Source organism: Mus musculus, chromosome 11 (assembly GCF_000001635.26).
Source record: "Mus musculus strain C57BL/6J chromosome 11, GRCm38.p6 C57BL/6J".
Classification (NCBI taxonomy): Eukaryota; Metazoa; Chordata; class Mammalia; order Rodentia; family Muridae; genus Mus; species Mus musculus.
This window is the reverse complement of record NC_000077.6, coordinates 4,304,149-4,317,124: the sequence shown is the minus strand read 5'-3', so window position 1 is coordinate 4,317,124 and position 12,976 is coordinate 4,304,149.

Below are 12,976 nucleotides of genomic sequence, written 5' to 3'. Positions count from 1 at the left end.
AAGATAACAGGAAAGAACAAAATCAGGAATGGGGATTATGGAAAATAGGACTTAACAAACAACAAATGTTTGATGATCAAAGTTTATAAATTCCTTAGGTTATAATGGGTTCAGGCTAACAGAAACTGACTTAAAGATGTCTGACTAACCCCTTATGCTGTTACTGGCCTTGTTAAGCTATAGCTATTTGAGTCATATTAGAAACTGTGATATTTTGTAAGACTGTGCTGTGGAAGACTCAGGAAAATGTGTCCCAGTCCCTCCATGGTCTGTACTTGTGTTTTAAAGATTGCTTTGATGCTAAAGGATTTTCAATTCAAAATTACAAATTTTAAGGCTCAAATGTAACAGGAATAAAATTATAAAATTCTGACCTTGCTAGTTTGTTGTAAACTGTTGATGATAATTAAAACATGCAAGTTATGGTCAGTCACCTTACAAATGGTCAAAAATTTTAATGTGCTAACAATAATGCTTTTAGGTGTGCTAAGTATAATCATAATTCATTTACAGGGACAAGCTTTCGAGGACGAGACCAGTTTATATCTCCTATCATGTCGTCTTCTATTGCAGTCACCAATTAACCCTGCTCAAATCAACCCGGTGGTGTAGACATGCGCTCCTCAATGTTCTGGGTTCCTGAATGACAGACAGACAGACAAACAGACACACAGACACACAGACACACACACAGACACACACACACACAGAGCCTTATATTTTAATGTGCCCTAAACAGCTCAATGGCTGGAAAACTCCCAAACCTCCACATGGCTAACACCTCCCCCTCCGATATTCCTGAGTTATTACTTACTATAATCTATATACCATCTTTGTTGCCCTCGACCCTGTCAGCCTCCCCCCGCCCAGGGTTTCTCCCCCTCCCCTCTTACGTGATTGGTATACTCTCTCTTCTGCAACTCTCAGGCCTGGACCTTGCTCCTTTCCTGGCAGTTCTATCCCTTCCCCTCCTCCTCAGTCCCTTGTGTACTTAAGTGGAACCCCAAAAGTCCCACCTCTGTCTCCTGCCCAGCCATTGGCTGCTAGCAACTTTATTTACCAATCAAGACCAACTGGGGACGGGGAGCCTCAGCATCTCCCATGCAATTTGGGGGGCCCAATTAACATAAGTGGCATGTTACCAAACCCACAACACTCTTCTGTAGATAATGTCAAGGTTAAGCCTACGGCAAGTAACTAAAAGTAAATTGAAAGTAACTTAACGTTTGTTTAATATCAAATAATACTCAAAATCAGGAGTATTGAGAGAGAATTTGCCAGTCATGGTGGAACTACCTTTATTCCCAGCACTTAAGAGACAGAGGTAGGTATATATATCTCTGTGAGTTTGAGGCTAACCTTGTATACATAATAAGTTCCAGGACAGTGGAGTGACCCTGTCTCAAGAGAGAGAGAGAGAGAGAGAGAGAGAGAGACATAGAAAAGACACACACACACACAGAGAGAGAGAGAGAGCCTAAGAGACTAGATGACAGTCCTCAAAGTGCTCAGAGAGACCTGTAGAATATGATATTTAAGGTGTTTAATGAGCTGGAAGCAGGAAAGGATGAAAAAGGCTTCCTGTGATGGACAGAAATACCCGGCTCCAGCAGTGTCTCTGCGGCCCCCTCGGGAAGCGGTGGGGCACCACCACACCCCACCTAGAGCTTTCTTCAAGCTCAGTACCACTGGTCACTGGACAGAGAGCACACTTCCCCTCACCCAGCACCAGGGCCATGCCCAAACTGTGGACAGGTTAAACACAGGAAGGCTGACTGTCTCTCTCCATCTTGCTAACGTGGCCACTCCCCAGGTTCCTCTTCCACGGAGAAGGATCTTCTTTAGAAAAGGGTCGTTTCTGATCCTCTGGGTCTGGCAACCAAATGTCCTGGCCTAGCGGTTGAAGACCAGGACTTCAGCCCCCAACAACCACAGGGGAGCCTAGGGTAAAGTCTATTTGTTCTAATAGATCCTGGGGCTGTACTTCCTGCTCACTCTGGTAAGAGCTCACTCTGGTAAGACATATCCTCCTCAGATCTCTGTGGTTGGTGTTAATGGCCAGTCCCACCAGCCTAGGGCTACAGGACCTCCACTCTGTTCACCTGGGGTCACCTATTGCTCACTCCTTCCTTGTTGTCCCTAGTTGTCCAACTTCATGTTTAAGCAGGGATATCACAGCTAAATTATACTTCTGTTTTCATCCAACTCCCTCTGGAATTCCCCCCCTCTGTCCAGCATCTGAAGGACCTCCTTGTCCACTGGCTGACACTAATGCGGTGGTGGCGCACGCCTTTAATCCCAGCACTCAGGAGGCAGAGGCAGGCGTATTTCTGAGTTCGAGGCCAGCCTGGTCTACAGAGTGAGTTCCAGGACAGCCAGGGCTACACAGAGAAACCCTGTCTCGAACCTCTCCCCCCCCCCCCAAAAAAAAGAACCTGGATTCCCAACTTTGCTTTTGTTGCTCATCCCCTCTGGGAAGCAGAAGCTAAGGCCCCTTGTCTGAGTGTCTAGGTCCTACTAAGCCTGCTTTCTCTCACCTCTGAGAGGCACTCAATGGAACCCTGCTCTGGCTGTCTCCAGAGCTTCACCAGCCCTTTATCCCATGCACTACTGAAAAATATGGAAGGTCCCTGGGAGGTTTTGGAACAACTGAGAGAACCTACCTTTGCCCTGTTGCCTATCTTTCCAAACAGCCTGATCCAGCAGTTAGGGATGGCAGCCTTGCCCACAGGCAGCAGGCTGTAGCAGCAGATCGGCCCAGGAGGCCTCTATGTTCACATTTGGTCACCCTCTCTGTGTTCTCTCGCCACACTGGCTCGAGATCTCCTATCACAGGACAGCCTCTCTCCTTCGTTCTCTTCTAAGCTTCCGAACTTTGTATCTCTCCTCTGTCACATACCGACTGTAGTCAGTTCACAGAAGGAAGCTTTCAGCTGTGCTGGCTCCACCAAATGGGCTCTGCCGGTCTCTTCTGATCAGGCCACAGAGTCTGCCCTTTAACTACCAGGCACTACTAATGTTCACAGCTCTAGGAAATGCCTTCGCTGAAAGGACTGCTGAAGATGTCAGCCAACACCCCACCCTCCTTCCTCTAGTCTCCTCTTGGCTCTTCCATGCTTAACTCCTACCTAATGCCTCCCAATGACAGGCCCTATCTATAGCAGACAAGGCAGCAGACCCCACCACCAGCTGCTACAGCAGCAAGCAGCGAGCAGTCCTGGCTAGTTCCTCCCCAAGCTGCTGCCGCCTGCCTGATTAGTCCACTTATAGCTAGAAGTGGGTTCACCTTCAAAACATTCTGGATTTGTGATCCATCCAATAGCTGACTGTGAGCATCCACTTCTGTGTTTGCTAGGCCCCAGCATAGCCTCACAAGAGACAGCTATATCAGGGTCCTTTCAGCAAAATCTTGCTAGTGTATGCAAAAGTGTCAGCGTTTGGAGGCTGATTATGGGATGGATCGCAGGGCCCCCAATGGAGGAGCTAGAGAAAGTACCCAAGGAGCTAAAGGGATCTGCAACCCTATAGGTGGAACAACAATATGAACTAACCAGTACCCCCCGGAGCTCGTGTCGGCCATCAGTGGAAAGAGAGGCCCATTGGTCTTGTAAACTTTATATGCCTCAGTACAGGGGAACGCCAGGACCAAGAAGTGGGAGTGGGTGGGTAGGGGACTTGGGGGGAGGGCATAGGGGACTTTTGGGATAGCATTGAAAATGTAAATGAAGAAAATACCTAATAAAAAACAAAACAAAACAAAAACATTCTGGCTTTACAATAACACTGGGTTCAAAAGATGCACCTGTTGCTGCTGCTGAAGATACAAATTTGAGAGCTTTAAAAGAAACTTTAAATTACCCAAGACCCTCAAATGAAACATCTTTGAAACTGAGGCTCAGTTACCTGCCAGTCTAAATTAGTTTCAAATGTAAAAGCTAGGCTTTGCTTTTTCCTAGCACTGACTTCCTAGTGAGAAAGCTTTTCTCAATGAGACAGCAAGCTCAAAACTAGCATGTGGTTGTCACTGGCTTAAAAATTAAGTGTGTGTATGTGTGTGGGTGCACGCTGAGATGATGATTTTTAAAGGGCTTTTTCAATGACTACTCTCAAAAATCAAACACTGGTGTCTCATAGTAAATTATTAGGTATTTCCAGGATGAAAAAAAAAAAAAACCTGACAGATTTATGCAAGTTGTGAAGGTCTGAGGAAGCAAGTTAAGGTATATGAAAAAACTAGTATTAAAGATGATAATATGGTATTATATTTTCAAAGTTCAAAATGTAACACGCCAGTGGTAAGCCTTTATATTAGCAGAGCTGCTGTGAGTGATTGCTGCCCTTGTGGTAACAATTATAGGTACTGGCTACTAAAACTTTAAGAACAGTTAAAATTACCGTATCACAGGATCAGAAATATTTAATTTCCTTTGGTCAATTTAAACCTGTTCCTGTTGTGTAGTTTTCAGGTTTCACTTTGCTATAGCTCAGAGGTGTGTGTCTAGTCAGGCTGTTGGCTGGCACTTGATCACTACTGTCTCTGCAGTGAGGAGTCAGTACAGGTTACAGAGCATGGTCCTGCTGGTACGTCTGGAACTTGTGTCTCTTCTGGTCAACTTCAATTTCATGTAGGTTTTAGGGAGTCCGGTGAGTACCTGGAAGTTTCCAGCATTAGCCCAAGCACTGACCTCCACTGACCTCCTTGACTCTACCTCTGTCCCTCGTCTGTATCTGTCTCAGATCTCCACTCAGCTTGCAGACACCATCCAGGAATCTACTTTGGCCCTGCAACTGTTCAAAAATGGCCTCACCTCCCTCACCTCCATAGTCCTGAAAACCATGGAGCCTTCAATTTGCTGAGAGCTGAAAAAGGAGGCACTTGTCTCTTCCTAAGTGAAAACTGTTGCTACAATGTGAGCCAGCATGATCGAGAGAGAGAGAGCATCAAAGGTTTACCCGAGCTCCCTGGCTCATGAGCCACAGCCCCCAGGGGCCATCTCCTATAAAGGACTTTCCTTTGAGAGTCCCTTGAGGCCCTAGCTTCTCCACCTCCTCAGCCCTCTGGCCACTGGCCTTTCCAGAATAATGAGTGCCCTTAGTGGAATAACTGCAGTCAACAGACCATAGCTTCTGACAGAATTTCCCCAGGTTTCCTGCCATCGCCTGTCAACCAACTTGAGCCCCAACTTTGGGCCAGTGTTCCAGCCCCACCTCTTCCCAAACCACCCCACCAACAGGAAGTAGCCTAAGGACTATCACCTCCCATATCATCAAAGTGCCCCCCCCAAATGACAGTGCTGGTGATAGTGTCCAAAGTAGAAGGATTTTGGCAAGTAGGTCTCTCTGAGGATGTGGCATTCCAGCTGAGGCCAGATGTGGAGGGCCAGATGTGGAAGGTGGCACACAAGGAGCAGAACAGGGAGCACACTGGCCTTTGTCTTGACGTTGATATTGATTTGGTCTCTTCATCAGAAAAGGAAAATTTTTACGGGCAACCCTGCTACTATCTCAGACGGGAGGTTGAATGAAAGGTAGCTGAGACCTATGAGCAATAACACTAGTGGCGTGTTAGGATGGAGTTCTCACACAACTGCTCAAAGCTAAGCTGCATTTTAGGTCATGGCATGGGCCTAAGATATCTTGAGTCAAATGCTAACAAGAAAATGCCTTCCCTTTTTTCCATGCTAATTTCATCTGGGACCTTGGCATTAACCTAGCTTGGACGAGTGAACCCCATGGAAAATCAGAGCCCCAGTTAGAAGGGTCCAGGTCGCTTAGGGATAGCAAGGAATGGGGCCACCTGCTAACCTTAGTCACTCGTCAGGAAGGGTTACTTGGTGGGAAGAAAGCTTTCTGTGTTCTTTAAGCAGAGTAACTGTCTTATCGCTAACCTACTCTAACTGCTTTAAAGATAGTAATACTAGGAAGGGGACTACCATCACCAAACACTTAAAACATTGTGTTTAGTCCAAAAGTCATTTGTCTTTGTGAGACCTGGAGCATTCAGCTTGAAGTCTGTCTAGGGAAAGATAACAATGGAGTCTAGGAATCTGAAAACTGAGTCTGTTAAAACCTGTTAAGAGATGGTCATTCAGACTGACAAGGAAATGTCGTAAGAGCAGCCCTGCGACTGTCTCAGACAGGGAGATGCATGGGGCTACACTCAGGTAGCTCAGACCTGTGAACGGCTGGGATTTATGATGAATTCCACTCAGTGTAGGGCTGAGGTTTTGTGAGGACTGACTTTAAAAAGCCTAAAGTTAGACCAGTTGAGATGGCTTCATGGTTAAAGGTGCTTGCTGCCAAACCTGAGGACATGAGTTCAATCCCTGGGAACCCCCTTAGTGGAGCAGCCCCAATTCCTGCATGCTATCCTCTGACCTCCAGAAGAGCATCATAGCAAGCCCATGAATGTGCATGTTTACATGCACACACATACAGTAAATAAATATGTAAAAAAAAAAAATTAAGTCTAGGGGGCTAGAGAGATGACTCAGCAGTTTAAGAGCACTTGTTGCTCTTAGAGAGGACCCACATTCCATTTCTAACACCCACATGGAGGCTCACAAGTGACTGTAACTGCAGTTTCATGGAACTTGACACCCTCTTCTGGCTTCTGTGGGTACCAGGAATGCAAGCTATGCTCATTATATACATGTAGGCCAACACACGTACACAGATATTTTTCTAAATCTGGATGGCTTTGAGTAGCAGAAGTTTCTCCTGCTACCACATCTAGATACTCCAGCCCTCTCCCCCAAAATACACACACACACACACACACACACACGCACGCACGCACACACACGCACGCACAGTGAGCCATACGAATGACCCCAGTGTTCTTGTGGAGGTCCCAGTGGATTCTGGTGTTGAAGTAACTGGGATGAAGTAAGTCGAAGCTGGGACAGTTTGGGTGAAATCCTGAGGCAGGAATCACCAAGAGAGCTGCCATCCACTCTGCCAGATGGAGGCCGCGGTGCCAGCTCTTTATGTTCCGTGTTTGGCATTTTGCACTTATTCTGAACAAGTGGCAACTTAATGAGAGCAAATTTTAAAAATTGACTTTTCTTTATTCCTTTGATAATCCAAAAAGTATTTATAAGCTATCATTTTTTAAGAAAAAAAAAAAAAAAAACAACAACAACAACTTATCTTCTAAGATGAATGATCCTTTCATTCCAAAGAACTCAGAGTACCGTACACCCTAGCCACAGTGAGGCTTGTCACATATCTGAACTGCTACATCAGGGGCAGAGCTGTCCAGCCTCATCTCTCAGATAAGACAGCTCCCAGAGAGGGGAAGTCCTTCAAGGCCACAGTGAGTCAAGAACAGAGCAGGTCCTTGTGAGGCCTCCCTCCCTCGGGCCCCTGGACTGTCAGAGCCCATATGCAGGGTGCCCTCATCCAGAGACATCTCCCCCTTGGCTCTGGCCTTTGATCCTGGTCCTAGGGGTAGGGCACACAGAGGTGAGTGGATCTCTATAAGTTCGAGGCCAGCTTCGTCTACATAGCAGGTTCTAAGCCAGCCAAGGCCTTCATAATGAGGCACTAACTCAAAAACTCCAAAACCATAAATTAACCTGAATATGAACATTCTTCACAGAATTGGAAATGAATGTAGGCAATTTTATTTAAATTTATTCAATTTTGTTTAAGGATGGTTTTACAGGTAAACAAAGTGGCATCTGATAGCGTCATGTGGGCGAAAGCTCTCCATGTAAGCCCAGCGCCTGGGGCTCCTGGCACCGGGTTTTACCATCTTATCTGCCCATAAAATTGTAGGCTCAGGAACACCCCATGTGGTGACCTGGAATCAGGCCCTGTCCATGAGCCCTGCTGTCTGGAAATATAAAGGCTCACACTGTATTGGCTTTGGCCACTGAAGAGAGGGAACACTCTGAGGTCCTTGAAGGCTCTCAGCTGAGGGGGCGGGGAGAAATGTGGGGAGCCTTGTACTTACAAAGTCAAAAGGGGAAAACATGTGTTTCCCATTTGTCTTGGGATGGGAAAGAAAAACTTTTCCTTTCACTTAATCTGGTTCAAACAAACAGAGAGACTGCCCTTTTTGTAAACTCGCCGAATGTCAAATATTGTTCACTAGCATGGCATCAGCTTACTAAGCCACGACACAGCCACTTTCCTCACGTAATCCCCTCAATTAGAAGGCACTTCAGCCTGAAGAGGGGCCACTAAACTAATACACACTTCCTATGAACTGGATGAGAGTCAGCCGTGGAGTCAGGTTTCCAAATCTATAGCCGCTGATTTCAGCCAGAGCCGGAGGCAACGTGGCTACAGTCATGACTCAGGATTCTGTGAGTGAAAGCAATCACGTCAAGTGATGTAAGAAAATTTCCCCGTTCCCCATCCCCTGGCCGCCTCCTCCCTGGGGAATTCAACCGAAGAGCCTTGGGTGTGTTGGGGTGAAGGGCATCGTGTGCCTGGGTGCCCGGTGGCCAGCGCAGTGCCTATCAGCTTACAGCGACCAGGGTCGGTGCCTGACAAAGGAAGTAGTACCCTGTGATGAGCGCTTTCCTGTTGGTCCATGAGCTCAGATAATTGCATTGTAATGTGTGTGAGAATCTTATAAACTAAACCGGGAGACGAAGGGGCCTGTGGTGGTCTGGGCTGAAGTTGAGGAGGGAGGCGCTGATGCAGGCCCAACCTTTGAAGTCACTCTGTTTGTGAAAAGTCTGCCCGGCTCTCTTAAGGAAGCTCCGCTGGAATGAGGTTCCTGCGCATGTGGGGTTTGAGGCTATTGTCTTTGGCTCCGACTTTCCCCTCAAGCCCTAGCTAGGACATGTTTAAATCCCATAACAACAGCCTGACATGGAATTGCTCACTCTCTCATTGCATCAGGGGACTTTTACTCGGGCAGATTTTGAATGCCTCATTGTTTAATAGGACAGGAAGTTTATTTTCTATGTAAATGAGGAATCTTCCCCACCCCCTGACACCCCACCTCCACACTTTTTTACTGCTTGGGAGATGGGTGCAGAGGCCTGTCTGGTTATCTCCAGTCTAGCTCCTTCCAGGGGCAAAACTGCACTGGTTTTTTTTTTTCTCAGAATTAGCACGGAAGCCCTTAGGCATGCTTCACCAGTGGTTAGAGCCACTCTGTGACAGAGCGGAGGTACATCTGGCAAGAACTGGGCTTTCTCAGCTGGGTGTCATGGCCACACACCTGTTAGCCCAGCATTTGGGAGACAGAGACAGGCTGAGTTCTAAGTTAGCCAGGGCTACATAGTGAATCCCTGTCTCAAAAAAGGAGAGAGAAAGACAGAGACAAAAGGAGAGAGAAAGACAGAGACAGAGACAGAATGTACGTGTGTCTCTAAACATCTTCATTTTAATCTGAATTGAAATTAACACCACACACACACACACACACACACACACACACACACCATTCCCAAACCTAGAGATGCCCCCTTCCTTTCCATGGGAATTACTGAATAACGACCAGCATCAGGCTATAAGGGCTCTGACCTACAAGGCTGTGGGAAGCAAAGAGCAGGGCAAGCCCACGTCAGCACTGGTCAGCCTCCATCAGAGCAAACGTCTGAGAAGAGTAGATGTTTCTAGAAAGGAAAGCCTCGTATACTTCCCATCTCCGTATCACGCAGACGGCCACCTAAAAGGGCTACAGTATAATGACCTCGGCCACCTAAAAGGGCTACAGTATAATGACCTCCTCCAAAAAAAAAAAAATGTCTGAGAGAGAAAAAAAAAATCAAAATTGTCTCGTGGGGCTGGAGAGATGGCCCTGCTGTAAAGAACACTATTGTTCTTCGAGAGGACCAGGTTTCCATTCCCAGCACCCGCGTGGAGGCTCCCGACCTTTTGTACCTCCAGCTCTGGGGGATCCAGTGCCCTCCTCCGACCTCCTGAGCCACTGCATGGTGCGCTCCATGCTCATAAAACTTTAAAACCTTTCTCTCAAGACATCCAAAAGGAAAGAGGTAATGTTTTGGGTTTTTGTCTGCTTGTCTTGCTTAAAGAGAATAGCCAGGGGCTGTGCATGAGACCGAAGGTCTGGGCTAAGTCTCCAGCATGGCCTTGTATTCATTCCCGGAACCACCGCGTTACCCTACAGCATACACGCGAGCGGCTCCGTCTTTAACATTACAGCAGTGCAGGCTAGGGGTGCAGTTCTTAGCATCCATGGCAGCCTGGGTTTGATCCTCTGGACCTCGTATGCTGGGTGTGCTACATTCCTGTAATCCCAGCACAGGAGGTGTGGCTAGGGACTTGGGGGTCGGGAGTTGAAAGTCATCTTCAAGAAGTGTTAAGTTTAAAGCCAGAATGGGCTACGTGAAACTCTTGAAATGCAATAATGAAATTATTGCACATGAACAAGATTTTACAAATGTGTACATGTGTGTACATGTGTACCAATGTGTGTGCTTTATATCTGTCTAGCCCAGGTACAGATAAGGAGAGGCCAGAGAGCTGCTCCTCAACCTTTGACATGTAACCTGCAGAGGGCTACAGACAGTGGCAAATGCCTGAGTGTTCAGCTCCCTCCTCTAAGGCTCTGGATGAACTGAGCTGGCCTGGAATCTGCGCCCACCCCCCCCCCCATCCCCAAAGCCCTCCAGGTGGTAATAGTCTTTGTCTAGGTTCCTGCCCATGCAATCTGAGTTAGGGCCATCCTATGATGTAACTACCTCTGTCGACCCACAGAATCAAGCCACAGGTGACAGTTCCTTTCACAGCCTTTGTTTATTTGTTTGTTTGTTTGTTTGATGTATGTGTGGGGTGCTTTGCCTGCATGTATGCCTGTGATGGAGCTGCCTTAGTAGAAGGCTGGAGAGAGCATCAGGTCCCCTGGGACTAGCATTACTGACAGTTGTGGGCCGCCATGTGGACCATGGAAATCATGGAACCTGGATTTCCTGCAGGAGCAGCCAGTACTCTTAACTGCTGAGCCATCTCTCCAGCCCTTCCCAGAGTTGTCAGCAGAAGTGTTTCATCTTCAGATTCCTGCCCCTGGTTCCACTCTAGACCAGTGTCTGGAGTGTGGCCTCTGTGCCCATACTGTGGCAAAAAACAAACAAACAAACAAAACAAACAAACAAACATTCGCCATAGAAGGCTTTCAGACACCAGCATTTTGGTTGCTTCTCATTCTCAATAAAGCTTATTGTATTTGCATCAAATCTAGTCCTTCTCATATAATGAAGTGGCAAAACCTAAGTTGGTTCAGTGGCTCATGGCCTTTCAGCTAGGTGCTTCCTCTGCAGCTCCGTGAGCCGGCTTCCTGAGTATCCATCTTGTAGAAATAACTGTGTGTCACTAATATTCAGGAACATCTGGAGCCCAGTTTAGAGTTTTGCACATTCTAGATGTTCAGTACACTTTTAATAAAACTGAGAAAATAAAATCTGTAAGTTGGGAATACTTCTCTAAGTTCATATGGTTCCAGAAGTTTGAATGACTGAGCTGAGAAAAGTTGCCCCGTGACTTAATTATGAGAGATTGCTCAGAGTACGGAAAGTAGCAGAGCCAGTCCTAGACATTCAGGAGTGGTCAGCAGATAGCATCAGCCACCGTCTGTCCTTCCTGCCTCTCCCTTTCTTCACACTCAGGAATAGCATTTCATGCCATTGCCATGTAGGGCACAGGAGCCGCCTTTCTACCAAGAAAGCCTCGGAGTTGGTCCCGCTGTGAGCACAGAGCCCTTCTGGGTGGAAATGACATTCTGAGGAGCACTTGGTTAAGCTTGCCTGGGGGAGGGGCATCTTTAATCAGCAGAAACACTCACCTGACCCCATTCTCAATACACTCCATCCCACTCAGGCCTGGTTTCCAGAGGGGCTGGTGGGCGCTGACTCAGCGTTTGTCTCCCCATGGTGCCATTTTGCATTCTTAGTATTTTTTGTTATTGTGTTCTGATGGCTTGTAGGGCTGGCCTCTCCTTCCTCTTCAGAATTGCCTTTGTCATTTTCTCCTGAACAATAAATATAGATTTTTTTTAATTAATAAGTTCTGTGGTGACTTTTATTGAAATTTGGAGCTAAAAAAATTTATAAATCTAATTTTCTTAAACAATACCCATTTCATTTATATCTCCTTTAAGATCTCCTTTTATTGAAAATAGATTTTCCATCCTCACATAAGGTATCCTGAGTACAGCTTCTCCTCCCTCCCTCTGCCTATCACTCTTCATCAGAGCCCACACGAGGTTGTTGCTAGGTGTCATGGCCTCGAATACTGTTGTTATCTGAATGTTAATTTATAGTTGCAGTAGCCCGTGGGGACAGTTGAATGCCTCGACTTGTTTCTCTTGTATTTATCTTACATCCAATAACAAGCCTTTTTACTAGCTTAGTAGCCTTTGGGTTTCAAAAGCAACCACATGGTTGCGAAGAATGATATAAAAGTAAAGGCAGGTAACGGTTCAAAGTATTAATGTCCCAGGACTACTGTAATAAAATACCACAAACAAGGTGATCTAAAGAGGTCATAAGGAGGTCAACTGCGGTCACAGACTCCTGTAGCCCCAGCACTCACCAGGCTAAAGCAGGATTGTCGGTTCAAGCCCAGTGGGGGGAACATACATGAGCCTTCTCAAAAAACCAGAAATGCAAATCCAACCAATGTATATTCTCTCTGTGTTCTGGAGGCCAGAAGTCAACATGTCAGTGATTAATTCCTCCTGAAAGCTCTGCGCACAGGGCTATCCCATGCCTCCCTCTGGGCTCCCAGGGGCTTGGCAATCATGCCATCTCTCATGGCTGTGATGATCCAATTCCTGCCTCTCTCTTCACGTGGCTTTCTTCCCATGTGTCAATCTCCAAATCTCTCCCTCAGAAGACTGCCAGGCTTGGCCTTTTATGGCCTCATCTTGGCTTGACTCTCCAAAAACTAGCAAACAAGGTCATAATCTCAGGTACTGTCAACGATTGCTGGGACAGAGGCACACCGACGCTTCCATGCCTAAGGAGTCCTTTCATTCTCTCAGGAGGCGTGG